This window comes from Protobothrops mucrosquamatus, unplaced genomic scaffold, assembly GCF_001527695.2.
Source record: "Protobothrops mucrosquamatus isolate PMUCROS unplaced genomic scaffold, P.Mucros_1.0 scaffold2923, whole genome shotgun sequence".
Classification (NCBI taxonomy): domain Eukaryota; kingdom Metazoa; phylum Chordata; class Lepidosauria; order Squamata; family Viperidae; genus Protobothrops; species Protobothrops mucrosquamatus.
In genome coordinates this window covers 210,342-235,947 of record NW_015388948.1, presented here as the reverse complement: position 1 = coordinate 235,947, position 25,606 = coordinate 210,342, and positions in this window count along the sequence as shown.

Sequence of the window (25,606 nt, the reverse complement as noted above, 5' to 3'; positions counted from 1 at the left end):
AGGGAATTTTCCTCTATCTAATGTACTCTAATTGTGCTGGGAACTTTTCCGCTTTCACATCCAATTGAAGGACGGCAATGTTTCTTTGAAGTCACACTGCTCCAGGATTGGGCTTGCATCATAAGTTGGCCACCGCTTCCAAAACAGACGTGCAGCAAAATCTGTCATGTCTTAATCAGCAGTACATCTGGGGCAAAGCTTAGCCAATTGCAAAGTGGGTCATGGGTTGTTGGGAAAAGAAATACATTAATTAAAACTCAGATTAATTTAATCAGGCACCTCCCGACTCACAGATCACCAACGGAGTCAAGCAATAAGATGAGGATATTAGTAGCTAAGGAAAATGTACAATGGGATAGGTTAGGGACTTTAGCAACCTTAGTTAATGCTGCCTTTATTTAAGAGAATAAACTCCAAATTCTGCATTTGAGCATCAGTTAGCATCGTGGCCTCTTTCCACCTAGATAGGAAGAAATATGAGGTTAGGAAGTCTTTCCAGATGGATACCATCCTGCCTTGACAGCCCTTCCTCCTTCTCCTTCTTCATTCAATTCATTCAACTTGCTCAGCAGTTTTTAAGATTTTTAAGTTTTTAAGATCCACATTTCTATTTTTAATACTTCGGTAAAAAATAGAAATCCATTTCTTTATGAACACAGAGCATTCCGTGCTGGAGAAATCCTGATCAGCAGCCTTTCGGTCAAGTTACCGGAATGGGTTTCTATCCAAAAAGGACTAGATCTTTAGAAAACTCAATCCTAACTTTTTTTTGTCCCCCCATCTCCTCTCTCAAACCTTTTCATGATTTTTTAAATTGTGACGTCTAGGAACTTCCGATCAGGATGTTAGTTAAATGAGAAAAGCAACATTTTCTGCTACTTTTCTGCAACCTATTCCTCTTTATTTATATTTTTTAATAATATATGTATTTGGTAAACAGTGTGTTGTCTGGATTTACATTTAAAAAAAATTCACATAATAGCTTTACTTGATTTCCTCTTTTTCCCATAATGTTCTCTTTTGCCAACCTTAAGTTAATACAATTCTTGTTGTTTTGGTAAATAACAATTGGGTATAAAAAGATTTCTAATATTTCTACAGATAATAATCCTAACAATATATTTCTTTTCTATCTAGTCATTCTGGTTGCCTCATCATAGATCCTGTTTACAGTTCTTGTTTACATATGTTTTTCCCACAATGTTCAAGACTTTCTGACTGGTTAAGATTTTCTCAAAGTTAATTACATTTAAATATTTAAGTCTATTTTTCTCATGTAAGCCATCCCAATACTTTTACCTTTCTTAAGGAATAAATAAGACCAAAAGAAAAAAAAAAGAAGAATAAGAGTAAAGAAAAATAAAAAGATAACATGCTACTTATAATACACGTTCCTCCTAATATTTATTTCCAAAGTTTTTCTGTTCTTTTTTTACCATAATTAAAATATGTTTAATCTTTAAATATTCCATTTAATAAATCTAGTCATCTAGTCCTTTAACTCTTATTCAAGACATTTTTATCCATTGTAATTTTCTTAAAATCAATCACAAATATCTAAAACATTTCCTTTATATAAGCCATTCCAACTCTTTTATATTACTCATATCAAGAAATAAAATAAGAAGAGAGAAGAAAAAGAGAGTACTGTGTTACTCAAGGGGCTCATCCCTCTTAAAATAAAATTCATATCCAAAATCTTTCCATTTCTTTAACCATATTCAAACAGATGTTTCTTTTTTAAATATTCGCTCTGATAGGTCCCATCGTCTATTTTCTTAATTTTCACTTAAGCCTTTTTCTTTTGCCCAGTATCTTTCTTAATCAATATGTTCTGCTGAATCAAAGAATCTTTCCATATTCTTGTAGGTGTTACTGTAGATATAAAAGGTAAGTCAAGTACAATATCTTGGTCAGAGGCATTTGCCCTTTCATGTTTGTTGAAAATCTTTCTTCTTCTTTTTCTCTTATCATCTCTCCAGTTCTCTTGGTGTTCCTGACACCAACGGAGTGTGTCTTATCTAATGAAGACATGATAGCACTGTTCCGATATCTCAAGGGTTGCCACAAAGAAGACGGAGTCAAGCTATTCTCCAAAGCGCCTGAAGACATTTCCTGACAGTGAGAACAATTAATCAGTGGAATGACTTGCCTCCAGAAGATGGACAGCCATTTGTCTGAAATGGTATAGGGCAGGGGTAGACAACCTTGGCTCTTTTATGACTCGTGGACTTCAACTCCCAGAATTCCCTCTGCCAGCACGGCTCAGCTTGGAAACCTCTCCCTGTCCCCTCAGCATGCCTGGCTCAGGAATTCTGGGAGTTGAAGTCCACGAGTCATAAAAGAGCCAAGGTTGCCTACCCCTGGTCTAGATTCTCCTGCTTGAGCAGGGGGCTGGACTAGAAGACCTCCGAGGTGCCTTCCAATTCTTTTATTTTGTATTCTGTTATTCTCTCTATAACTGCTCCTCCACCACTCTGACATCTACGCCCTATGGCACCTGATTGTATTTTTAAACTGTGTGAGTTTTGCTTTGCTTTGCTTTGTTTTGTTTCTCTGTGCTGTGCAAAGAAAGGTAGCAAAGCAATCAGGAGGATGAGTGGGAGAGGATTAGCCGGCTGATGATTTGTTGTGGTCTTCCATCGATTGAGAGAGTGATGGATGGCTCATGGAAAATACCAAACATTGCGAGAAAGTGATGGGGAAAAGAGAGAAAGAAAACCAGTGGCTTTTTTGCTAGGTGGCTGGCCTTGGTGTGAGTGTGAGGTCCTGCCTCAGCTAGTACTCCCAAGAAATCAGAATTCTTGAAACGGGCATTGTTTCAACAGGAACTTTTATTGAGGAACAGGGATAGCAGAAAGGCAAGGCAAGGTCCAAAGAATTCCCACGCAAAAAAGTTACATTAAAACTTCCCTTCTCAAAGCCCTCCCCAGTGCCCAACTGTCCAGTTCGTTTCCAGCCAATCCACAGGTGTGAAGTTGTTATGAGAACCGGAGCGATAAGAGATGGTTCCAGGTATAGTGTCTTCTTTACAACAGAGTGGAGATAAGGTAGGTGGCCTCTGGCATATTCCTTCCCCTTTTCACACCTGAAGAGATACATCAAAGATGGAGAGAACAAAGTAAAGGAAATGCATATGTGAGCCCCCCTCCCAAAAGAGTGAAACCTCCCCCCCACACCCTTCAGAATGGCAGACTCCCCAAAAAATGTATTAGAGGGGTCCTGACAGTGGGATAACTCAAAGAGGTGACCAGAACGTTACAGCAAAACATATTTTGTAATAATTGGCTGTAATGATATTGTCCGTAAATTTGTTTTCTAGAACCATTTGTACTTAAAATAACAAACATGGCTGGAGACGTGTTTCTCCAAAATAATACTGAAAGCCTGACCTGGTACTGGTAGACAGCATTGTATTCAGATGAAGATTTTTGAAAGCCTATTGTAGAAAATTGCAACTTAGTATCCATAATAAATGGGCATTGGGTATATAAAGAGGGCTTTAAAGTCCTGGGAACACTGGACATCTGAATCTATGTTCCTGTTGACCTAGATTGGATTTGTCTTGGGTACAATTAGGCCAAGAGTATTTCAAGTGTCAATTATATGACTTAATTTTGAGAGAATTCGCCTACAAAGTAAAGAAAGATAAAGCAACTATGTTGGGAAGAATTAGCGGGAAAAGGAAATCAGGCTGTCAAAGAACATGGTAGCTGGACATCATCAAAGCTGACACCAGCCAGACCATAGAACAACTCAAAGAAGTAGTGCAAGATCAGAAGACATGGAGACACCTGGAGAATCGCCAAGAATGGATAACATTGTCATCATCTAGAGCAAAATCCATTGCAAGCAATGGATGGTCATTATCTAAATTTAATGGTAGCTCCATGTACATCGTGATCATTCCTCCCCTTTTGAATCCCCTTACAAATAAAGCACAGGGCCAAGATGGAAATCCTCAGGGCGGACTGAGAATCAGGAGGATAAACCAGATCGAGCCATTTAGTGTCTACATCGCCTCTGCCTCTGTGACTCCCTTTTACATCATAAACCTCATTCCCTCCATCTGCTAAGCCAGGAGTTCTCTCGGATAATGAAAAACGCGGTGAGCACTTGAGAAGCAAAGAAAAAAAGAGAGTGTGACTGTGCAATTCCCTCAACAACTTTATAGGGAGGAGATTATACGCCTTCTTCTGCCTACTCGCCTTCTCAAAAATCTGATTTTCTTTTCAGGCACATTTCCACAAGGGCGGGAATTACATTTCTGGCAAGTGGACTTGGAGAAACAGGAAGCTTCATGACAATGTCAGTCTGCATTCTTTGCTTTGCTCAGCTCTGGGGCTACACAGAGCCAGCCGTGTGCTGCAGCTGCCAAAAAAGCCAACACAGTTCTAGGCTGCATTAACAGAGGGATAGAATCAAGATCTTGTGAAGGGTTAATACCACTTTATGTTCCAGTATCTCAGGGGCTGCCCCAAAGAAGAGGGAGTCAAGCTATTCTCCAAAGCGCCTGAAGGCAGGACGAGAAGCAGCGGATGGAAACTAATCAAGGAGAGAAGCAACCTAGAACTAAGGAGAAACTTCCTGACAGTGAGAACAATTAACCAGTGGAACAACCTGCCTCCAGAAGCGGTGAATGCTCCAACACTGGAAGTTTTTAAGAAGAGACTGGACACCCATTTGTCTGAAATGGTCTAGGGTTTCCTGCCTGAGCAGGGGGTTGGACTAGATGACCTCCAAGGTCCTTTCCAACTTTATTATTATTATTATTATTATTATTATTATTATTATTATTATTATTATTATTATTATTATTATTATTATTATTATTGTTGTTGTTGTTGTTGTTGTTGTTGTTCTTCTTCTTCTTCTTCTTCTTCTTCTTCTTCTTCTTCTTCTTCTTCTTCTTCTTCTTCTTCTTCTTCTTCTTGTAAGTGCTGTGTGAAAACCCTCGCTCATTGTTTCTTCTCTCTTTAAACTGAATGTTTTCATCAAGAAAAGGAACAGAGGGGAGGGGATTGACATCACTGGAGAGAGAGAGACAGCCTAAATAAGACTCAACAGATTTGGTCATCAAAGTGTAGGCTGTGTTCCACAACTCAATCACAACCCAACATGAAATTCTAAGCACTTAAGCGTCTTTGAAGACAGGGACTCTTTTTTTTTCTAGCAATGTTGGATATTGCATCTTTCATGGAAAGATGATCCCAGTGTTGCTATTATTTCCCTGGTTCCTAGATGTGGGAAGTCAGCCCCCTCCCCAGAGAAGGAAATATTAAAAGGGCAGAAAAATATATTTCCTCGAAGGATCTTAAAGAGGCAGAAAAGCATGCCCAGTTTTCTTAATAGCCCCAAGTCTCCCTTCCCCAAGCAGAAACCAGCTCTGTAGAAATGCAGATGTAAATAATCCATTCACAAAGGTTGGAGCCCTCCAGCTAGAAGCTTAGTAAGACCTAAAATCTACATACCCCACGCAAACTCTAAGACAGGACATAATACAATTAACCCACAGATGCGAAAGGGACACAGGTCAAAGTACATGACACAGGAAATACAAAGCCTCAAACAGGAACAGGAAGCAACCTCAAGAGCCCCAGAGGGTATAAAAACCCACTCTCTACATGTGCTCTCTCTTTTTTCTTCCAGAGCCATCTTTCTGTCTGGCTCTCCTCTTCAATAAACTGCAACCTTCTTTCTAAAGCAGTCGCCATGTTGTTTATTCCCGGCTTGGACTGAACCACGCTGAAGATTTTTCCTTCAACATAGATGTCTACGGAGAAACTCAATCATCCAGGTCATGGTTGCCCCAAAGGTGCTTTTCCAAAAGGCAATTGGACTTTCTTGTTTGTTTTTTTTCCCTTGAAAAAGTTTCGCTTCTCACCCAAGAAGCTTCTTCAGAACTGAAGAAGCCTCTTGGATGAGAAGCAAAATGTTTTCAAAGGAAAAACAAAACAAGAAGGTCCAACTGACTTTCGAAAAAAACATGTTTGATAGAAGCAGTGATGCCACTAGGAGATCCTCCCACCTTGAAACCAGCAGCCACCTGCTTCTGGTATTGGCTCCTGTGAGGCTGAAGTCTATGGTTTTCCATTATTTTTTTTCCAAAGGTGGCAATTTGCTAACATCACCAAACAATTATTCTCATTCGGTCGCAGACAATTTCTGATAATAGGGTCTCAGCAGGAGGTTTTTCTTCTAGACCCCTAATTGCTCATTGGGACAGAAAACACCACATTTACTACTATTACATGTATTTTTTTTATTTTTTATTTAAAAAAAGGAAGCAAACTTTCCTCAATAACATTTACCTTTCAAGTTGAAGTTCAAACGAGGCCAATAATGAATTTGATTTGCACTTTAACCAGCACATTAAATCTTTTAATTAACACTTGTAAATGATATCACAGTAAAAGGAGAGGTATTGTTAGAAGTCGCTTCTTCTTCTTCTTCTTCTTCTTCTTCTTCTTCTTCTTCTTCTTCTTCTTCTTCTTCTTCTTCTTCTTCTTCTTCTTCTTCTTCTTCTTCTTCTTCTTCTTCTTCTTCTTCTTCTTCTTCTTCTCTCTCTCTCTCTCTCTCTCTCTCTCTCTCTCCTTCTCCTCCTCTCATCTCCTATTCATTAGTCAGCTGGTTCTCTGAGCGCAAGGAAATTAGTCACCAAAGAAAGGGCTTCACCCACATTAGTAAACTCGAAGTCTCCAGCTACCACAGAGGGTTTAATTGGTGAGCAGTTGCCCTTTGGAAGAAAGAAGGTATTTGTTAAAATAATGCGTATGGGGAAAATATTAAGGCTATCTTCTTGAAAATGGTTTTACGGAAGTTAATTGCCACTGAACGTGGAATCTAATTTGGACAATTTTGCATTTGAAAATGACTTGGAGGATTCTGCAGGCATGCAACTGTGCCTGCCCCACCTGGTCAGTGGACTGCTTACTTTGATTTTGGTGTGTTCCGCAAGAGTTCTACGTGGTTCAGAAGTAGATGATTCATACATTTGCAGTTAAAGTTGTAGGAGATGACCAGGCTGAGCCTGAGGGAGGCTCAAATGCGTTATAAGTTATGAGTCCCTGCGTGCCTGCAAGCGATCTAAGTCCAGACCAACTTGAATGCCTCGCTTATCTCCCACTCATTTCCCTTGATTGGTAGCTGGCCAGATTCTTGTAGAGAGGTTAAATTCGCAATAAATCTCTATATTCATTTGAACTGCCTGAATCTCCTGATTTCCTGGGCACTTGACAAGTGTGCCCTTCATGATGTACAAATGTCTACTAATCTTCCTTCCTTCCTTCCTTCCTTCCTTCCTTCCTTCCTTCCTTCCATCCATCCATCCATCCATCCAAATTTGAGGATTACTCCTTTAACAGACCTACATAGGTATACCGGTGACTGACCAAACTTGGGGAAGCACTCCAGCCATCTGTAATATCTGTGCTACCAACCATGCAGTTGTCCCTGGTGAGTTCTTATCTGGATCTGAACTTAAACGTTGAGTTCAGTTTTGTCACTTAATGTATGGCAGCCCTCCTAGATAAAGCAGAGAGGAAACACAACTAGTTGAACTAGTTCTGCTTCTTCTAAGGCTACATTAACAGAATCTTGTGAGTCTGAAAGTACAAACTTCCCACTGCTACTTTTGTTGTTGTTAGTTGCGAAGTCGTGTCTGACTCATCGTGACCTCATGGACAACATTCCTCCAGGCCTTTCTGTCCTCTACCATCTTCCGGAGTCGATTTAAGCTCACGCCTGCTGCTTCAGTGACTCCATCCAGCCACCCCGTTCTCTGTCGTCCCCTTCTTCTCTTGCCCTCCATCTTTCCCAGCATTAGGCTCTTCTCCAGTGAGTCCTTCCTCTCATTAGGTGGCTAAAATTAAAGGTTTTTTTCTTCTTCTTTAAAATAAGAGACCTTGGGGGCGATGTCCAAATGTCTAAGTTGACATCTTATTTAAAAGGGATAAAACTTTTTTTGATACATTTTTGCTACAGGACAAATTGTCACTTTGAAGGAAGCCTATCTGCCTTCCTAAGCGTAGATTCATTTTCTTTCATCCATCCATCCATCCATCCATCCATTCATTCATGCATGCATGCATGCATGCATGCATCCATCCATCCGTCTGTCCATCTGTCCATCCGTCCGTCCGTTCATCCATCCATCCATCCATCCATCCAATCAATCAATCAATCAATCAATCAATCAATCAATCAATCAATCAATCAATCAATCAATCAATCAATCAATCAATCAATTTCTATAGCTACCCATCTCAACCAGTGATTCTTCATTCCATTCATTTTTCCCCGTTGTTTTCATCTGCGAAAAGCAATTGGGATAGGAGACAGATTAAGGACCAGTTGCAAAATTCATTCTCTTGTTTCTAACTTTCTCCCTGCCAAATGCGACTGGCCTTTCTGAGGGTGAAGGAAAATGAGGAGAAATCTTTTCTAATTATCCCATTTCTACTTGTTGGGGCATTTAGTAAAACGCTATCATATTATCCATTTATCGTTAGATCTCAATTCAGCTCAATAACATTCTTCCGTTTAACAGGGTTTTCAGCACCAGAGCATTTTGCAAAAGCATCTTTGTACACTTCGGATTTTGAGTCAGGCAAAAAGGCAATCAAAAGAAGTTTTATACCCAGGTTAGGTTTGATCTCATTGGGTTGGCAGGGATTTTAATCCAGGTTGATTTGTTCTCTTTCTTTCTTTCTTTCTTTCTTTCTTTCTTTCTTTCTTTCTTTCTTTCTTTCTTTCTTTCTTTCTTTCTTTCTTTCTTTCTTTCTTTCCTTTCCTTTCCTTTCTCTCTCTCTCTCTCCCCTCTTCTTCCCTCCCTTTCCCTCTCCCTCTCCCTCTCCCTCTCCTTCTCCTTCTCCTTCTCCTTCTCCTTCTCCTTCTCCTTCTCCTTCTTCTCCTTCTTCTCCTTCTCCTTCTTCCTCTTCCTCTTCCTCTTCCTCTCCTTTCCCTCTCCCTCTCCCTCTCCCTCTCCCTCTCCTCTCCTCTTCTCTCCTCTTCTCCTCTTCTCTTCCCTTCTCTTCTTTTTTTTGGCTAGAAGTTCAGATTCAGTTCAACTTGTTCCTTAGAATAGCTCAAGGCAGCAAATTTCTTTCAATGGCCTCATTCTGACAGCTTTCTGAATGTTCACAAGCTCATATAGGAGAGTGGAATGAGGGGATTCAATCAGTTTTTATGTGTTTTACTGTAATTTTATGGCTCATTTTGTATAGTGAGCCCTGGGCCTCTGTTTGGAGAGAAAGGTAGGGTGCAAGTTGAATGAATGAATAATAGAAACTATAGTTAATATATCAGTAAATGCTCATTATCACTAAATGACTGATGTTGCACCAGGTCTTGTTCCCTGAAGAAAGATGAATAAAACATTATTATTTTAGATCTGATTTTATTAGAACTTCACGTTTTGTTCTCGCGGCTTTATGACAAATACCTTGGGACCCTAGGTATTCAACGTAGACGTGATCCTTGAATTATTTTCCCCCCAATTCTTCACCATGCCTAACAAAGTAAGAGAAGATCCCCAAATGTTAAATTGATTCAGGATCAACTGTAAAATTTGTTCAGCTTCTATCATGCCTTTTCACTTTTTTTCTTTAATTAATCTCGAAGCTAGCACAGCTTCTCTATGGGACCTTGCTCGGACCCTCCGTTTTGTGTGTTACACCACTGGAAAGAGTTCAATCCAAATTTATTGGGACAATTCTCCAGACGCCGCGCTGTGTCCCAAATGCACTTCTGCGCCTGGAGACAGGATTGATCAAAGTCGAAGCAAGAATCTGTATAGCTTCCTTAAACATCTGGCTAAGGCTTAATTGCTTTCTGCAAGGCCTTGCTCCATTAATTCTTCAAGATAAACTCTCCTCTTCATGGATCAAGGCAGTCGAGTCCAACCTTGCCAAACTAGGCTTCTCGTCAGCCTCAATTCTCAAATTGGACTACGACCAAGCAAAACAAACCTTGCGTCAAAGAGTAGAGGACATCGAGAGGCAAGCAGACTTAGGTATAGCTCTACTGTTTCTGGCTCCAGATTCTATTAGATACGTGGTTACACCTGCCAGGTTTCTTAGTCAGATGAAGTCAGTAAACCACCGGAAAGCATTCTTGCTTGCACAGTGCCATGCGTTTCCATCAGCCGTCCTCCGATGGACACCATTGGCTGAAAGACTCTGCTTCTGTGACTCAGGAGAGATGGAGACCATTGGACACATACTCCTTCAATGTTCCATCTAAAGAGCTATTCAAAAAAACCATAATTGGTAGGGAATAGAAGAAGGGGACGACAGAGAATGAGGTGGCTGGACAGAGTCACTGAAGCAGTAGGCGTGAACTTAAATGGACTCCAGAAGATGGCAGAGGACAGGAAGGCCTGGAGGAACGTTGTCCATGGGGTCGTGATGGGTCGGACACAACTTCGCAACTAACAACAACAAATTGGTAGGTATCCTGGTTGTTTGGAAAGTATTTATCTCCAGTGGCTGCTTAAGGACGAGCAGGCAGCGATCACGGCGCAGGTGGCTAGATTCTGCACAGCAGCACTGGGGATTTGCCAGAAACACAAATAAACATTTTAGATCTTTTGAATAATCTTTTATAATTAAATTTATTACGTGTTTTTTTATCCAGCATTAGACTATACTCAATGTATTTTTATTGTCAGGTCAGTATGATTCAGTTTTTCTGACGGCAGCTCGGTTTTGTTATACTGTCTATAAAATTAGGCAGACCTTGGTCACCCATTGATCACATCATTAATTGTAATAAATTGCTATGTCCTCTTGTGTTGGTTCTGTTTAGTTTTGTTTTATTTGAATGTTTAATTTGTGTGTTGGCCTTTGGCTGTAATAATAAACTGAATTGAACTAAGGAGACATTTCCTGACAGTGAGAACAATTAATCAGTGGAACGACTTGCCTCCAGAAGTTGTGAATGCTCCAGAAGTTGTGAATGCTGGACGTTTTTAAGAAGAGATTGGACAACCATTTGTCTGAAATGGTATAGGGTTTCCTGCCTGAGCAGGGGGTCAGACTAGATGACCTCCAACTCTGTTATTATGTTATTCTTTATTCTCCTCTTTATTTTTCAGGTAGCAAAATCGGTTGTGTCATTCTAGTTTCTCCATCCTCATTTATACAGGGCAACTGAAGATAGAGGCCTATGACTTAATAATAATAATAATAATAATAATAATAATAATAATAATAATAATAATAATAATAATAATAATAATAATAATAATAATAATAATAATAATAAAGTTGGAAAGGACCTTGGAGGTCATCTAGTCCAACCCCCTGCTCAGGCAGGAAACGCTATACCATTTTGGACAAATGGCTGTCCAGTCTCTTCTTAAAAACCTCCAGTGATGGAGCACTTCTGAATCAGCAGCTTCATTTGTCATCTACTTCCTACTTGGAAAGTCAGTTGCCTCTGAACAGTCGTCCTGATTTCATATCAAGGTGATTTTTTTAAAAAAGGAAGCGATTGCCTATGTCTCCTGCACTCCAGCAGTCCTCAACAGAATTGCGACACATTAAGATTTCATTAATAGCAGGGCTTGCTGAAATCAAGAAGCGGGATGCATTCAAGTAATATAATTAACTCTAAGAGCATAACAGCATCAAAGTTACCAGTCAGATCCTTGACCCTGTGTGCATAATGCATTGTCTTCTTAAAAGTCTATTGGATCTATAAATGAGACCACTAGTTGGAGTGTCTGCAAAATGTGAGTCCACCACACAACTCACGGTAACCTCATTCATTGTTCCTTTGGTTGTTAAGTGGCAAGAACCCACTTGCGTTAAAAAAAAAAAACCAGCTCTGTTAATAGGGCTTTTGGAAAAGGTATTGCAAAAGGGAGGAAGAGGAGCTGAGGATTCAGAATAATCACAAATTAATGTGATTAATTAATCACAAATTAATGAAAGCTATTGTCAAAACTATGAATTTTCTGGGTTATGATCTTTCCCCGTCCTGACATTAAGCCTAGAAATCTCCTGTAATCTCATTTTTTTCTTTCAATCAAGATAATATTGTTGGCCTTCACTCTGTTTTCACTCTGCTTTTTATTTATGCTTTTTATATCAGGTTTTTTTTATGTTTTTATTGTAAGTCATCCAGAATCACCTAGGTGAGATGGGCAGGGTGGATAAGTATGATAAACAAGCAAAAACACAGAGAAAAACATCTAATTGCTTTGCTCTTTGCTGCCGTTTTATTTTCAGGCATGTCCTTTCTCTGGCACAAACGAATGGAACTTTTTGAGAAGTGTCATCATTAAAGAAACTTTTGCAGGAGCACCTTTCTTCTGGTTTTACTTTTATTTATTTTTTTCCCCACCTTGTTATTTCTGACAACAACTCTCTTCCTTCATCTTGGTTTCCAGATCTCTCCCTATCGTGGGTAGCCCTCTGAACTTGTCACTGTCAATTTTGAACTGCAGTGTTAGAACTAAAGAGGCTTCTTGGACGAGAAGCGAAATATTTTCAAAGAAAAAAAAAATCAAAAAAGTCCACCTGCTTTTGGACAAAACACCTTTGGGACAACCATGACCTGGATGATTGAGACTCTCCAGAAACACTGAGTTCAAGAATTGCTATCCACTTTGTCTGATGAACTTTACTATTTTCTGAGTAACTCCCAGCACTTTGATTGATTACTGTGCAGACGGGAGAACAGACCCTCATCAAGATCAATGGTTACCACCTAGGAGTTCTGCCATATCTATTGCCTGTATGACTACCAATGACATTGCAATAGTATGAGAGTTATAATCAACAATGATGATGATGATGATGATGATGATGATGATGATGATGATGATGATGATGATGATGATGATGATGATGATGATGATGATGTTGGAAGGGACCTTGGAGGTCTTCTAGTCCAACCCCCTGCTCAGGCAGAAAACCCTATACCATTTCAGACAAATGGCTGTCCAGTCTCTTCTTAAAAACTTCCAGTGTTGGAGCATTCACCACTTCTGGAGGCAGGTTGTTCCACTGGTTAATTGTCCTCAGTGTCAGGAAGTTTCTCCTTAGTTCTAGTTGCTTCTCTCCTTGATGAGTTTCCATCCATTGCTTCTTGTCCTGCCTTCAGATGCTTTGGAGAATAGCTTGACTCCCTCTTTTTGGGGCAGCCCCTGAGATATTGAAACACTGCTATCATGTCCCCCCTCGTCCTTCTCTTCATTAAACTAGACATACCCAATTCCAGCAACCGTTCCTTATATGTTTTAGCCTCCAGTCCCCTAATCATCTTTGTTGCTCTTCTCTGCACTCTTTCTAGAGTCTCAACATCTTTTTTACATCGCGGTAACCAAAACTGGATGCAGTATTCCAAGTGTGGCCTTACCAAGGCATTGTAAGGTGGTATTAATACTTCACGTGATCTTGATTCTATCCCTCTGTTAATGCAGCCTAGCACTGTGTTGGCTTTTTTGGCAGCTGCAGCACACGGCTGGCTCATATCTAAGTGATTGTCCACTTAGATACGTGACAGTGATTCAGTAGCAGTGAACATTTTACTGCTTTGATGTGGTTTGAATACTATGAGAGGAGAAATTTTATGCTATAGTCCTTTTTATGCAAGGTTTGGGCCTAGGTGAATTAAATCAGACCTCGTGGAAAACTATTGAGCTAAAGTCTGCGCTCCGCTCAAGTTTTACAATCCGAAGGAGCTATTTGTAATCCCAATTGCAACTGTACTTTACATAATACGATTTTGCTAAGCTTACTTGTTTCAAATATATTTAGAACATAAGGACTGGAACGGTGAGAAATGGGGAACTGAAAGTAGCTGTTGGGTGCTGGTTCCGATGTATACGGGTATGTGGAAAATTATGATCAGCAGAGGGTCAGCAAAAAGGACAAAGTTGATCATCGGTTTGTTAAGGTTAAGGTATAAAAGTTAAGGTATAAAAGATTCGCTTCTCATCCAAGAAGCTTCTTCAGCTCTGACTGGATGGTGGGGAATGGAAGGATTTATACTCCTTGCAGACAGCTGGTCGTTTGCCTTCTTTTAGAGAGTCATTGAGGCCACCTGGAGGTGTCATCAGATAATGACCAGCTATCTGCAAGGAGTATAAATCTTTCCATTCCCCACCGTCCAGGCAGAGCTGAAGAAGCTTCTTGGATGAGAAGCGAAACGTCTTCAAAGAAAAACAAGAAAGTCTGGTTCCCTCATGAAAAAGCATCTTTGGGACAAAGTGCCAGTTATTTTTCTGGCACCAAGGGAATTTTCCAGTGGGAGGTTGTTATGGCTGTTTGTCTTTGGGACCAAAGAGGTGCATCCCAAATTAACACAGTTTCCTTAAGCCTTTTAAGAATCCAGATGGCACCACAACTACCTCAAGGTGCAATGCAAATATGTATATTGTGGTTGTGATTTTGTTTTCTGAAAATGTCTCGAGGTAATTGGTGTCAGAGTGCCAACAAGAATCCAAGCTTCTCACATCCCTAGCTGAACGTGATATCTGGCAGCACCTGTATCAAACGCTCCATTTTTAGATCTGAATCTAAAAATGGAGCGTTTGATACAGGTGCTGCCAGATCTGAATCTAAAAATGATTTCTTTTCCTATTAGGTAAATATCTCCCGAAAACTTCAGTCATTCTGAACATCCGAATCAGGGATCGTTTTCAATTTACATGTCATCTCAGGAAGCGGAAATGAATGATCCCACTAGAAAAAGTATTCTTCTTAACAAAATGTTATCTGGAAAACATTGCCAAGTCATGCAAACCAACGCAATCATGCATAAATGAAGTTGTCATCGTTCACCGATTGGCTGTGATTTAATTCGCAGGAACAGGATGATTGGTGTTGAGTGCCAGTCCAGAGCAGGATGAAATGAACTCATATTTTAGCAAAGTCATTTTGTATCCATGGCAAGACTAGCAAGCCCAATCAGCAAGAAAAAAAAGGCACAAATAGGTAGATAACATTGGATTAGGAAAGTTTATTCCTAAACGCATTTTTCCGGGGTCTATTTATAGAAGGAGAGATTATAGCGAATTCCCCAGCTAGGCGAATAAATAGATATCCAACTCTTAGAAACGGTGCCAGAATTTGAAAGTTCTAGCAGTGAAAAAAAAAAGTCCTCAGTTCTTGGAGGTGTCATTGCTGCTATAATTGTAGACGGTGAATATTTGATCCAGTTCCAAAGCTCAAGAAAGCAGGAAGCCTAAAATAGCCAAGCAGAATTACTGAATGAATTGACCGTTATTGATACCTCCTGTTCCAGGTCCCATAAGCCAGAGAGATGGATATTGCAAGTTATTCACAACAAAGGGCCTTTTTGACAATATCGTACCAAATGGGGATTTTCAGGGATGGTATTCTAATTAAAGTGATATGCTCCATTTAATTTTGGGTGCTATATGTTGCTCTTTTGAGATTTCTCCTTAGTCTTAAAAGCTGGTATTTGACTTGACTTGACTTGACTTGACTTGACTTGTGTAGTGTGATTGATAGCCAGGCAAAATCTGCATATAAAATAAATACATATACATAGAGCAAAGAAGAAGGTAAACAAATACAGATACAGACAAGTGTGCAACTCTTTCCTTCCAAATGCACATGGATATTTGCTTTTGTAGGTAGAAAGAAAAGAAAATTTTGGATATCTTATGATATCCTCTCTCATTATTAGCCCATCATTTTATTTTATTTTTTGCCTTCTCTTCTTCCATTCGGTTGACAAGTAGTTTTGATGCCCTTAAATGCAGCGGAACTGCATTATTATTGCTCCGAGTATTAATGGGAAGCAGAGTGGATGAGCAGCTATTCTGGAAATGCCCGCTTTATTTTTTAGCAGGCATGTTTTCCCATCCCTTCTAACTGCTGGGAAAATGTGAGGACATTACACGTCTTCTGAGTTGCATAGGAATCCGGGAACACACTCAAACAAACAAGAAAAAGCTCTTATTTTTTTTCCCTTAATGTAATTTACTAAATGAATAGATGAAACCTTTAATGACCCATTAAATGCCCAAATCAAAGTTACACTAATTCTGCCTGGGAATTTTTGGAAAGAACGAAATCCCACAAGTGTGTGAAAATAATGCTCTGTGTGTGTGTGTGTGTGTGTGTGTGTGTGTGGAGGTCAGGGAGGCTGGAAGTTCATTCATTATCCAATTTTAGCAGTAAATACAGTTAGCTGAGAATACAATTTATTACTTATTCATCTAGCCAGCTGAATTCCTTTGCTCATAAAAGTTCAAGTCAATATGTCTTCATTTGCAGCTGTGATTTACATATTGTGGTAAGCAATAAATCCTGGAGAATGAAGGATTATTCTCACACACACACACACACACACACACACACACACACCAAAATGGTCCTGGGAAGTCTGGTGTTGGGTGGCATATGACCAGGATCAGAATTTCTGTAGCTAAGCAAAGCGAGGATTAAGCGACTTGTGCCCGATTTTACAGCCATTTTTTTCAATGAAGCGGATGGCACAATCATTAAAAGATAACCCAGCTTCCCCCCTCCCCCCCCCTGTTGACTTTGATTATCAGGAGCCATCTGGGAAAGATTGCAAATGGCGGTCACATGACCTCGGGATAATGCAACTGCCATAAATACATGCCAAGCTTTCACATTTTGATCAGGTGATGCTGTCACGGTCGTAATTGCAAGGACTCGTCTTCAGTCCATTTTTTTTCCAGCACTGTCATAACTTTGAGTGGCCTCTAAATAAATGGCTGTAAGTCGAGAAAGACCTGCATTCTGACTGGATCTAGTGGGTCTTGGACAGCCAGAAAATGTTCCGAACTGGAAACTCTGAAGGCCCTTGAACAAGTGTCAAGGTTCCAACTGACGTCACCTGTGTATTGGCTGAATTTCAAATGGACATTATGAGCGGGATTTTCCTCAGATCTCACCTTGACTTTCCTACTGTCACTAGCCCCTAATAAAAGTTCCCTTTTGAGACAATGCCTGTTTCAAGAGTTCTGCTTTCTTGGGTGGTTAGTTGTGGTGGGTCCTTACATAATGCCCGTTTCCTTTCCTGAGGGGGCAGTTGAGGCAGGTCCTTACATAAATCTTCTCCTTGGAAGTTCTACCTAAACATCAAACTGGGACAAAAATCAGATAACGGCAGTTCTATTCTTGACACAGACTTGCAAACAGAACACACCGAGAAGTTACCTAGACCTTAATCGGGGCACGACAAGTTTCATTTTAAGCCATTAGATCTTGCCCCATTTATAAATAAGCAACTTTAGAGGCCTCTTCACACCTTACCATCAAAGGGAGGGAGGATTTCTGTGTTGTTAACAATAAAGTAAATTATGCACCAGAGGTAGGCCTCTTATTATGCACAGTGCATTCTACTTTGTTAGTTCTATTTTTAATGAAATCTGGGTCAGCGACTTTTTAACTTGAATTGATTTTGTTGCCTCTTGAAACAAAGGCTGTGTGATAAACTCTTGGGTCGGCTTTAAAGCAGTTCTCTGCAGCTGCATGTCTTAATTCAGGATAATTATTCATTAATATTCTTCAGTTCTTCAGTTGTCATAATACTCAGATTATTATTATTTATTTCTAAGTTAACCTCATGGGCTTAATTTCATGGGCATTTATGTGTGTTTCATGAAGCTGGTCGCCTCCTGCTCTCTTAAATGATAACACTAATGATAACAAAAGACTTGCGCAATATGTCCATGGAGATTCTCAGTCATCCAGGTCATGGTTGTCCCAAAGGTGCTTTTTCAAGAGGCAACTGGACTTTCTAGTTTTTCTTTTGAAGACGTTTCACTTCTCATCCAAGAAGCTTCTTCAGCTCTGACTGGATGGCAAGGAATGGAAGGATTTATACTCCTTGCAGATGGCTGGTCATTTGCATTCTTTTGGAGAGTCATTGAGGCTACTTGGAGGTTTATCTTTGTCCTCAGGGTCACCCAGGTAGTGCAAAAGGGTGTGGAGCCTTCATGGAGTTGCTGAAAGGACTGTGCTGTAGACTGAAGATAGATGATGCCATATCCCTCCCCGTTTAATGAGAGAGGGCTGTTCAGTTCTGACATAGATGGCCTCTTTGACCCCTCTTTCAAACCAGCGGCCCTCTCTGTCCAAAATGTGGACTTTGAACATTTGGACATCTTTCATATCACTGGTTTGAAAGAGGGGTCAAAGAGGCCATCAAAGAGGCCACCCATTTGCATTACTCAGGTGACCCTGACGACGCAGATAAACCTCCAGGTGGCCTCAACGACTCTCCAAAAGAAGGCAAATGACCAGCTGTCTGCAAGGAGTATAAATCCTTCCATTCCCCACCATCCAGTCAGAGCTGAAGAAGCTCCTTGGATGAGAAGTGAAATGTTTTCCAAGGAAAAACAAGGAAGTCCAGTGGCCTTGTGAAAAAGCACCTTTGGGACTTGCACAATATCTTTGAAACCATGGACGTTATTTTCACTGCAGGCATTCTGCGTACCTATGATTTAAAAAGTGATGAGAGCCAAACTCTGTTGGATACCAGGTGTCAACGCTGCTAATATTGAATATTCTTGCTTTGACAAAGTATGCAGAACTGTCTGGAACTTTTAGAGTTAACTCAGATGAGAATGGAGAGAGAGAGAGCAATTCACACAGGCTTCAGAAGGAAGTGAACCTTTGCCCCCCAGGCTGGTTGGAGAACATGACTCATGACAGCCAAAGAGGGAGGGGAAATGCTAGCAAAAATAACTGCTTTAGGGTGGAGACTTCAGATCTTGGCATCCATCCATGATGTGCCGACAATCTGTTATACTATCAATAAAGGCTTTTAGGATAAACAATGCCTGGAAGTTCTTTGAAGTGTTTCATTAGTCGGAACCTTGACACCAGGATTTGAAAAACAGCTCTACACTATGCTCTTCTCTGCTGACAAATTGGCAATACACCTTTTTTTTTAAACAACCCTGCAACCCCTTTTATCGGGGTGGAGTCGAAGCGACTGAAGGGAGCTGAGCGTTTACTGGCCAGATGCCCTTCCTGACGCCTATGTGGAGTTTACAGCAGATCACGTTCTCGCTGCGCTCTGATAGAGAAACATCTGTCGCTGCCTAGGACTGAACTCTCAACCTCCTGAGTGTCAGGCGAGTGTCTACACCTCTAGGCCACTGCGCCGCTCAAATTGGCAACACACCTACTTGCTGTTTAAACAAGAAGGTGGTCAAACAGGTTGTACAATGTCTCTCAACTTGAGTTAGAGGCCAGCTATCACTAACCTAGCTGACTGCTGGTTGGAGACTATGTGAAAAGTTGCATTATTAGACTATTAGTACTCTTTAAAGGAACATCTGAAAGGGGATATCAAATGAGGTCCCGGATAAATCTTTTCGTTGCATATTAAATTGGTCATATGGAGAGAATGGCTTTCCCTATTATAGCCTGCTAAGGCATTTTATTTAACACAACATTAGTCCTATCTATGACTTTCCTTAATAAACTGATTACTTTTAGCATCCAGAGAAAATAAGATAATTTCCCCTTCATTTGCCCCATTTGGAGCCATCCAATCCTCTCGTAGGAACATTTAAGGGCAGAAGGCAGCTTCAGATCATGTTAAAACACAGCCACGTTTCCTGTAACAATAGAAAAGGCCCTACACCAGAATTCTGGTCGCAGAATTATCGAATGAAATCTTCATTAGAACCAAAAGGAGCTATTTGGTGAGCTGATCTCAAGGAGAAGATCTCAAAGTTCTGGGCTATATGCATCTGTATGTATTTTTTTTTTCTGCAGCTGCTAAAGTCACCCTTTAGCATAATTTTCAAAAATCACTGTTTCCTACCAGTTTGAAACAGCAAATGTGTAGTGGGATCAGGACAGTTAAAGGAAGAAACAGGGCCATTAGAAGGATTCTTGAACCTGCTAAACAGGGCAGCATGAGAAAGAGGTTCAGAGTACACCCACCTGAATTACTCTAGATATACGTTGTGCTGGAGAATTATTTTAGTAGGCTTTCAAGACTCTGTTACAATACCCAACTAGCAAGAAAAATCTTTCCAGAAATCTTGAGAGTGCTTGTTATAAAGGGTTGGAACTATATTTAATTAAGAAATGTACACTATGTTAAGAAACACATGGAAACAGACAGAGACAGACAGACAGACAGACAGACAGAGACAGAGAGAGAGATTGAGATTTCTCTGAAATAAACTCAAGTGGAATCATGCTGGTGAAAGGAAGGGAGGGAGGGAGGGAGGGAAGGAAAGGAAAGGAAAGGAAAGGAAAGGGAAAGAAAGAAAGAAAGAAAGAAGGAAGGAAGGAAGGAAGGAAGGAAGGAAGGAAGGAAGGAAGGAAGGAAGGAAGGAAGGAAAGAAAGAAAGAAAGAAAGAAGAAAGAAAGAAAGAAAGAAAGAAAGAAAGAAAGAAAGAAAGAAAGAAAGAAAGAAAGAAAGAAAGAAAGAAAGAAAGAAAGAAAGAAAGTAAGTGCCATTGCCCAAAAGCTGCAACTAAATAAGTGGTCATTTTATTAATTGGTTACTCGAAAGCAAAAATGAGTTATTGGCATATTTTCACTCTAGAAGTAACTGTCTTGAGATGGGTACACCATAATCTTTTTAAAAATTATAGATCTGGAGGTAGAGTTGAGCAGTGAGGCTGCTCAGATGTTTCGGTCTGCAGCAGTCCATTCATTGTAATGAATACTCTTGATAGTTGAGAACAAATAAAATTGAAGCTGTGATTTTTAAATGCTTCAGGAAATTTCTCTCTGTGTGTGAAAGAGAGACAGAGCATAATTACAATGGATGCAGTGGGTGACTATTGAGCTGATAATGGATGATAATGATGATAATTATCAATGAAAGAATGAAAGAAAACATCACTTAAGAATCAATAAGAAGAGAAAATCCATGTTTTCTATATTCTGGAAAATGTTACAAGTGCTATGGAATGAATTAAATTCCCCATGCCATCAAAACAGAGAAGGGACTTAACTTCGGATAGAACACTCTGATTTTAGCAACCCAATCTAGCTTTAAAAACTAAACTCCTTATATAGTTTTCCCTCCATTTGATATATTGAGTTGCCAGGGGTATTTGTCAAAGAGAGCTGTGAAGCGACTAATATTCGGAATTGGGAAGACATCTCATGAGAATTTGTAAGATTTCACTTGTTGTTCCTGATCATCAGAATACATACAGTGGAGTTCAATCCTCACTCAAAATTAGTTCCCTGTGTTAGAATTCATTGTTGGAATGTATTTTTGTGCAAGAACTACAGTAGTATGCAGCCAATAGATGGCAGTGTTTGTAAGTTAGGATCTATGGTATATACTCTATGTTATTTTGTCCTAAGTAGAGTTTCCTGTTTCCTGTAAGTTAAAACAGTTAAGCAGTAAAGCACATGGTGACTGTACACTTTGTTTGATCTGTGGTGTTATGCATAAACAGAATTTCTAACACCTGAGCATTCTTGATCATAACAATTCCTTCTTTGGTCTTTTGAGAATAAACTAATGGTGTCCCAGACCAAGAACTCTATGAAACCTCTTCTTTCCAATATTAACATCTATACTTTTATTATTCTATAGAAGAAGAGAGGAAGAGGGAGGAGGAAGAGAAGAAAGAGAGGAAGAAGGAGAAGCAGAGGGAGAAGGAGGAGAAGGAAAAGAAGAGAAGGAAAGGCAGAGGGAGAAGGTAAGGCAAGAGAAGAAGGAGAGACAGAAGGAGAAGGAGATTCTGGCCCATGGATAGATGTTTAAAAAGCAAATGCTACATGCCCACAGAACATTGATTCTTACTTTCATAAGCATTCAGCATTGCTCACTTGGGAAAACTGATAAAAGGAAAGTAATGCCATTTTTATTGCCTTTTAATACGATTTATCCTTTTCGTAAGACAGGCCCCAGCACTGCATCATTTCTGAGCCTCACTTTGCCAGAAGCAAGGTCAAGTAGATGGATCAATGTCAGAAAGAGGAGGGGGAAAAAACAAGTGTTGTTCCAGTCTAGTGTTATTCAGCACCTTCATTAATGATTCGGATTTCTTCCCTACCAGCATTCATGGTTATTTATTTATTTATTTATTTATTTATTTATTTATTTATTTNCAGTTTAAAACAATCCCACATAAATACCAAATACAAATCTAAAATAATTAAAAATAAATATTTGAATTGGCCGCTCTATTAAAATTTTGTTAAAACCAATTAAAATACCCCTAGGCCAGTCCTGCCTGCTGAAACAGCCAAGTCTTGAGGGCGCGGCGGAAGGAGGGGAGATCCGGAATCACCCGGATCTCTGGGGGCAACTCGTTCCAGAGGGTGGGCGCTCCGACAGAGAAGGCTCTCCCCCTGGGGGTTAATTCCAGTTCTAAAAGAACAGCAACGATTTGGGATGAAGAGGTAAGATTCACAATGCCAGTGCACAATTGAGCATTGAGTGGTAATAAAAGAACTATATGCTAATACGTTTGCAGCTTTATTGGGAAGGGGAACCTAAATGCAATGCCTGAAAGTCACTCGTACAATATGACTGTTGAGAATGGCACATTTGCAAAATTATTATCTGCAGTGAATTCCAAGCAATTAAACCAAAACTTGCCCTTAGATCAGGGGTCTTCAAACTTGGTGTCATGGTTCCGACAGATGTTACTCTACAAAGAACTTTGAGACATTGTTTACCTTAAAGAATCTTTATTCAAATAACATGGCATCGGCATGTACATGGTCAAAGCCAAAATCTGAATTCCCCTCCCCTAAACACATAGTATCAAAGCACAATTCCCTCCTTCAATTAACTGTCATAAATCACATTCTCCAATTAGTTTGAAATGCAAACCTTCCCTCCAGTTCTATAACCCGGCCATTTCTTATCATCTCTTATTTCAAACAACCTTGAAGAATACTCTACTGCAATGTTGTTATGTCTAACTAATCGCCATATACATTCTTCCCCCTCCCCCCCAGCATCATCTAATTCTAACTCTAAAAGTAGTTTTAGTTCTTGTGATGGTCATGTCACTTCCTAGCTCTAGACTGCTATTGATCTATTACCACTTGCAAAACAGAAGACACAATAAAAAGGAAGACACTGAAGAAGATATGGACAAGCATAATGTCATGTTCAAAAATGTATGGATTCTGTAGACCTCTTATGGCCAGGTAGATCTTAACACGTTGTGTGTATTGGAGCATCTTTGACTCCCAAAATAGCATCTGCACCAAGGAAGGAGAAATAGAAGTTGCAGGACCACAAAAGGAAGATGATAGATAGATAGATAGATAGATAGATAGATAGATAGATAGATAGATAGATAGATAGATAGATAGATAGATAGATAGACAGATAGACAGACAGACAGACAGACAGACAGACAGACAGACAGACAGACAGACAGACAGACAGACAGACAGACAGACAGACAGACAGATGATAGTAGCTTCCATCAATATGCTAATAATAGCACTTTGCACACCAATTAAGTGATGCTATCAATCTCCTGCCCTCTGAAGAAACTGCACAGATGTGGCTCTGTTGTAGTGTTATAAGCCTTGTGGATGCAGTGCCCAAGCTTTACTGAAGTAGCAGGGGGTTGGACTAGAAGACCTCTAAGGACCCATCCAACTCTGTTATTATGTTATTCTGTAACTAATCGTTCTCCCAATAAAAGAAGAAGAATCAAAAGTCACTCTGCAAGGCTGGTTTACAAGAACCTTAGGCGAGTCAACCATTAAGCCAACTGTATTTTATCGCAATATATTGCCAGCTGTATTATGGGACAGGTATAATTTGTGTACTTTAACAGATCATTTAGCATAAACGCAATTTGTGTTTGTGCCACAATATTGTGGCTTTTTCTGTATCTGTCATATGGTTTAAATTTGCTTGAGTTTAGCTGCTAGCCCCCACCCCCTTTTGAAGCAGATAAGTTTATTAAAACTATTAAACGAATAAATAAACAATAATAAAAGAATAAATGGATTGCAGGGTGATATCCAAAAATTATCCTCATAAGCCGTGCCGTGAAACAGAAAAAAGAAAACGAACCAAGAAAAACTAATAGTAACCAGGCTAAGTATCGGAATTTGTTCTTTTTGTTTTATTCATCCCCACCTCCATCTTTAACTGTTGCAAGTAAATCCATTCAGCTTTCTAGCTGACCAAGTGAACTGTTACCTGCCCTTGCAGATCAATGCAAATCATTTCCAGAACATCAAAATCCTGAAATAAAGAAACAAAAGAAATCAATTCTCATTATTAGAGAAACCTTTTGTGGGTTGCCTGGAGGCAAATGCTCACCCTCGGAAAGGAGCTGAGCGTGTGTGTTTGTGATGGCGTGTGTTTGTGAGTGAGTGATTTTCAAATCTGATGTTGTGATCATTTTACATACAGGGTCTGCTCCCAAGGACCAGAAGCCACTGGAGAGCAGATAAATGCAGCCATCTCCATGGAGATAGTGACCCCAGTAGGTCGAATTCCAAACTGTCTCACACAGCAGAGCAAGCCAGAAAAATATTACTTCCTACCTACAGAATTGCATACGTGTTCCTCCAAACTTATTACGTAGAAGAGGTATAAAGAAATGGAAATAACAACAAAAAAAACAGAGTGAAGGAATCTTGAAAGTCTTTTGGTTCCAATGCTGTCCAGTTTCTTCTTAAAAGCCTCCAATGATGGAGCACCCACAACCTCTGAAGGCAACCCATCCATGGTTATTCTCTAATTATTCTCGTGGTTAGGAAATTTCTCCTTAATTCCAGGTTGCTTGTCTCCTTGATTAGTTTCCATCCTTTGCTTCTTGTCTTGCCTTCAGCTGCTTTGCCCCCAACCCCTCCACTTTTCCTTGTGGCAGTCCTTCAAAGTATTGGAGCACTGCTATCATGTCCCCCCTAGTTCTTCTTTTCATTAAACTAGACATACCCAATTCCAGCAACCGTTCTTCATATGTTTTAGCCTCCAGTCCCCTGATCATCTTTGTTGCTCTTCTCTGCACTCTTTGCAGAGTCTCAAGATCTGTTTTTTTACGTTGGGGTGACCGAAACTGGATGCAAATATTCCAAGTGTGGGTCTTAGCAAGGCTTTATAAAATAGAATAGAATAACAACTTTATCGTCACTTTGAATAAAGTTATTATTCTATTCTACTTTATAAGACCCACACTTGGAATATTGCATCCAGGTTTTTTTTATTAAAAGTTTTATAACATTTACAAAATAAACCCCCTTCCCCACCCCCCCAAAACCCCCACCCCCCCCCACTTCCCAGAGCTGTTCACAGGGTTACAAATATATTAATCATAATCTAAATAACATTATCCAACTAATTATGTAACCAAATCTATATCACACTTTAACTCCCTTTTAAAATAAATTTAGATAATTTAAAATTAAACACAATAATAAACAAATAATCAACTTAATTATTAAACAAAATTACTACTCAAAATAATAAGTTTTGATCTTTATTTATTTATTTATTTATTTATTAATTACATTTATATCCCGCCCTTCTCCTTGCGGACTCAGGGCGGCTGACAATTGGATAAAATACTAACATATTATACATATTATACCTAATTAAAATTTGATTAAAAAGAAATATTTAAATATGTCAGATTAAAAGTAATTAAAACCCCTTTAAAATCCCTTAGGCCAGTCCC